Raw genomic sequence first — 6000 nt, 5'->3', positions numbered from 1 at the left:
GAATATTCCGAAAGTCGCCCCTTAACGTTTGTTTTTCCTTTAAAGATAAAGTAGATTTACTACTTCGCTACTGTCAACCATTTTTTTATGGGGAGCAATAAGAATCGCTTCAAAAAGATAAAGAACGCGGTTGTTGACATTTAGAGCCTAGCGAAGGTTATGCAATTTAAACGGCTGTCGTCGTCGCCGTAGTCACCAGCGCTACGACAACAATGCGTCTAATTTCATTATGTAACTAGCCTAAACTAGGCTTTAGTTGAATGGGCGAACTTATAGATCGACTGAATATTATTGGTAGACGTGACAAGATGTGTTTAACAGTTGACGCGAAGAGTTACTACACTTTGATCCTAGCCAAATATCATAAGAACTATATTTTATACGAAATTTTTCGTAAAAAAACGTAACATTTTAGAGGTGTCTGTATCGACACATAAATGTTTTTTTAAATGTTTTTTTTTTTCAAAAAATACGTTACAGAATTACAACAAAACCATATTTTATACCATATTTTGTTGAAGATTTTGACCTTTGGGTTATGTCAACCTTTTTATTAACGTTGTTATGGTTTTTTAAATCATATTTATTGTGTATATATAATTCAACGTTTTTACCAAAAATCTGTTCTCTCAAATCAGCTCATGTTTTAGAGTCGTTTTATTTTTGCTCTGCACTAATTTATGACACCGATTTTTCCCGAATACGCTGTGTCAGTGACGCTCCACAACGACAATCAAGGCGCCCAACAACTCGTGAAGAATCCAGTTTTCCACGCGCGCACTAAACACATTGACATTCGTCACCATTTCGTGCGAGACGCTTACAATGAAGGGTCTATCAAGATAAAGTATTAGAGTACCGAGTACATGCCAGCAGATATTATGTCCAAAGGACTCTTCGCACCAAAGCAAGACTACTGTAGAAATGCTATGGGTATCAGTCCCATATCAAATTTCATTACAACATCACCGCCATAAAAGGTTGAAGGGGATTGTTGAAGATTTTGACCTTTGGGTTATGTCAATCTTTTTATTAACGTTGTTATTGTTTTTTAAATCATATTTATTGTGTATATATAGTTCAACGTTTTTACCAATAAATCTGTTCTCTCAAATCAGCTCATGTCTAGAGTTGTTTTATTTTTGCTCTGCATTAACAACATATTTCACTTTCAAAATCCTTCAAAAGGGCCCCAAAAATATTTTTGGCTACGAAATCCTCATGGCATTACCACTACTTTTTGCAGAAATCTGACGTTGGTTATAATTTAGAATTAGTGAATAATTAAAATCAGCCCTCTCGTAGTTCCACAGCTCAGTGAATAAAATTGATTAGAATTTGCCATTCGCCATCAACGAGGTGAAACTATCAATTTTGTTCCCGCGACGAACTTGTTCAGTTTATTTCATACGGCTGTTGATAGAAGTACCATGCTCCCCAATTTTCCATTTCTAATAGAGCAATTGCATTCGATTTATAATGGACACCGCCATATTGTTTCCAATCTTATTAGCGGTAGTTTCCAACGTCGCTAAATTTGTTAAGGTTATTAAAAATTTAGTTTAAGCCTGTTATAAAAATAGTTCCATGTATTTTATATTATTTTCTATTTCAAGTATTTTATAATTAATGTATTTTATATTATTTTCTATTTCAAGTATTTTATATTATTTTCTATTTCAAGTATTTTATATTATTTTCTATTTCAAGTATTTTATATTATTTTCTATTTCAAGTATTTTATATTATTTTCTATTTCAAGTATTTTATATTATTTTCTATTTCAAGTATTTTATATTATTTTCTATTTCAAGTATTTTATATTATTTTCTATTTCAAGTATTTTATATTATTTTCTATTTCAAGTATTTTATATTATTTTCTATTTCAAGTATTTTATATTATTTTCTATTTCAAGTATTTTATATTATTTTCTATTTCAAGTATTTTATATTATTTTCTATTTCAAGTATTTTATATTATTTTCTATTTCAAGTATTTTATATTATTTTCTATTTCAAGTATTTTATATTTAATGTATTTTATATTATTTTCTATTACAGGCATTTTATATTTCATGTATTTTATATTATTTTCTATTTCAAGTATTTTATATTTTATGTATTTTATATTTTATGTACTTTATATTTCATGTATTTTATATTATTTTCTATTTAATGTATTTTATATTACTTTTTATTTGATGTATTTACTATTATTTTCTATTTCACGTATTTTCTATTATTTTCTATTTAACGTATTTTCTATTATTTTCTATTTAACGTATTTTCTATTATTTTCTATTTCACGTATTTTCTATTATTTTCTATTTAACGTATTTTCTATTATTTTCTATTTAACGTATTTTCTATTATTTTCTATTTAACGTATTTTCTATTATTTTCTATTTAACGTATTTTCTATTATTTTCTATTTAACGTATTTTCTATTATTTTCTATTTAACGTATTTTATATTATTTTCTATTTCACGTATTTTCCATTATTTTCTATTTCACGTATTTTATATTATTTTCTATTTCACGTGTTTTCTATTATTTTATATTTTAAATTTCATTTTACTATAGTTCATGTATTTTATATTATACTATAGTTCATGTATTTCATAGTATACTATAGTTCGTGTATTTCATAATATATTATATTACATTATATTTTCTGTATTATATAAATTTTATGTATTATATATTATATTATATTTCATTTTATTAATTATACATTTCAATACATGTATTACTTATTATATTCATGTATTATTAAATGTATTATTAATTTTTATACTATTGCTGGTCAGCGGCCATCTTGAAACCGCTCCCATAAAAGAAAATTTACTTTTATTTATTTACTTTTTCGGCGGGGCGCGCTCGCCAAAAGGGAAGGGGGCCGACAGTGAAAGGGGGAGTGAAGCGGGAAGGCGCGAGGTCGGATTGCGCGAGGCGTCCCCTCTTCATTTTCACTTCCTTTCGGTTCTCCCGTTTCTCTTTCATCAATGAAATCGTAAAAATCGAAAGCGTAAGAAATATTACGACTCACGTCAATCAAAACGCAGGCTTTTCTATTCTCCGTTCCCCCTCCCCCCGCTTTCGAGATATCGGCTCACGAACTTTCGCAGAAATTTTTTTCTCCTACAAAACCTGACAGTTTGAGATGAATCTTTTTCATAAGAAAGGGAGTTTGCCTACGAGAGGAATAGCACGTAATGCAGCGGTTTTTTGTAACGTTCTTAGTAATTATAAAGTAACTTGAATTTTGTCGAATATTTTTTCAGTTAATTTTTTTATATTATTAGATGGGTGTGTTTTTAATTTTATTTTTTATGGGTGATAATTGTTTAAATTAAATTAATGCTATAAAACCACCAGAATAGAGTAATGGCAGTGCTACATCACACGACGTCACCCATGCTTTTTCCTATTTATACAATCCATCGATGTATTAAATATATTTTAAACATTAAATTTAAATTTGAACCAATTTTCAATAATTATAATTTTTAGGCAAACCGAATTTTCCGAGTTACCTGGTTTTGGCTATAAGGTTACCATGTTTTATGGAGTTAGATGGCGCCTGTATCAAATGGGACGAAATTCAAATATCACAATAGTGCGTACGCGAGCTCTGAGGTCCTGCGAATTGGCCAGAAATGTCACTAAAAATTAAAATTTCTTAATGAAACTGAAAACGTAGTTCATAAATGATCAGTAGTATCTAAAAATATAATTATCAAAAAGTATGTAGACTTAAAGTCGAAAATCGCGAAAAACCACTTAAATGGAAAATGATTAACTAATTAACAAAAATTTATAACGGGATACTGAGAGCCTGATATTTCCTTCCGATTATGATATTCCTGGCCCTTCTAAACCTAAATCTTGGATAGTTATGTAACACGGCGCCATCAGCGGTATCGGCTACACTATACGTGGGCCCAGCACACACAAATCCTTTAGGATTGTGCGTAAAAACTGTAAAATAAAGAAACTCATAATTTACATATTGAAATAAGCATTAAAATTAGAGAACTGGGTCGCGGTTTACATAAGATTTAAATTGTTGCGTAAGAATATATTTATTTATTAAAAACAATTAAAAATTTATATATTTAAAAACCATATGAAAATTTGTCCACTAGTTTTGGCCTTGTTAATTAGTTAATTAGTCTTGATGACCACAATAACAATGCCGAAACTACTGGACAAATTGTTTTTAAATAAATAAATTTATACTTACGCAATCATTTCTAGGGTTCCGAAGTGCTATTTAACAGGTGTTAAATAATGGTAAATAACGTCATAGTATAAAATGGGAAAAATGGTAAATAATTGTAAATAATATATTTATATGAATTATTTACAGTATTTAAAACTGAAACCTACATTTATGGAGATAAAACCTTTAAGTTTTAGAACAGACTTGTACAGTAATGAAAATAAATTTTCAGATTTTCTAAAGTTGATTTATTCCTTTTTTGAAGGATTTTCTTAATTGCACATATTATTTTACAATATAAAACAATATATACCACTATTTACCATTATTTACCAGCGGTATGCACAATATTCGAAAAAAGTTGTATTTTTGAATTTTTGATAATTTTGCATAAGGCCATAGATCTAGTGACTTTTTTTAATTTATAAATATCAGAGCTAATTTATTAAATTTATTTTATTTTGAATTATTGAAAAAAGCATTACAATAGATAATATAATTTTATGAAATTTATTTTATTTTGGATTATTGAAAAAAGCATTACATTAGATAATATAATTTTATGAAATTTAATTTATTTTGAATTATTGAAAAAAGCATTACAAATGATAATATATTATGTGAAATTTATTTTATTTTTGGATTATTGAAAAAAGCATTACAATTGATAATATATTATGTGAAATTTATTTTATTTTGGATTATTGAAAAAAGCATTACAATAGATAATATAATTTTATGAAATTTATTTTATTTTGGATTATTGAAAAAAGCAATACATTAGATAATATAATTTTATGAAATTTATTTTATTTTGGATTATTGAAAAAAGCAATACATTAGATAATATAATTTTATGAAATTTAATTTATTTTGGACTATTGAAAAAAGCATTACAAATGATAATATATTATGTGAAATTTATTTTATTTTGGATTATTGAAAAAAGCATTACAACTGATTATATATTATGTGAAATTTATTTTATTTTGGATTATTGAAAAAAGCATTACAATAGATAATATAATTTTATGAAATTTATTTAATTTTGGATTATTGAAAAAAAGCGTTACAATAGATAATATAATTTTATGAAATTTATTTTATTTTGGATTATTGAAAAAAGGATTACAATAGATAATATAATTTTATGAAATTTATTTAATTTTGGATTATTGAAAAAAAGCGTTACAATAGATAATATAATTTTATGAAATTTATTTTATTTTGGATTATTGAAAAAAGCATTACAATAGATAATATAATTTTATGAAATTTATTTTATTTCGGATTATTGAAAAAAGCATTACAATAGTTAATATAATTTTATGAAATTTATTTAATTTTGGATTATTGAAAAAAGCATTACAATAGATAATTTATTATGTGAAATTTATTTTATTTTGGATTATTGAAAAAAGCATTACATTAGATAATATAATTTTATAAAATTTATTTTACTTTGGATTATTGAAAAAAGCATTACAATAGATAATATAATTTAATGAAATTTATTTTATTTTGGATTATTGAAAAAAGCATTGCAATAGATAATATAATTTTATGAAATTTATTTTATTTCGGATTATTGAAAAAAGCATTACATTAGATAATATAATTTTATAAAATTTATTTTACTTTTATATTATTGAATAAAGCATTACAATAGATAATATAATTTTATTAAATTTATTTTATTTCGGATTATTGAAAAAAGCATTACATTAGATAATATAATTTTATGAAATTTACTTTATTTCGGATTATTGAAT

Source organism: Leiobunum rupestre, chromosome 2, assembly GCF_980474605.1.
Source record: "Leiobunum rupestre chromosome 2, qqLeiRupe1.1.hap1, whole genome shotgun sequence".
Lineage (NCBI taxonomy): Eukaryota > Metazoa > Arthropoda > Arachnida > Opiliones > Sclerosomatidae > Leiobunum > Leiobunum rupestre.
This window is presented reverse-complemented; position numbering follows the sequence as displayed.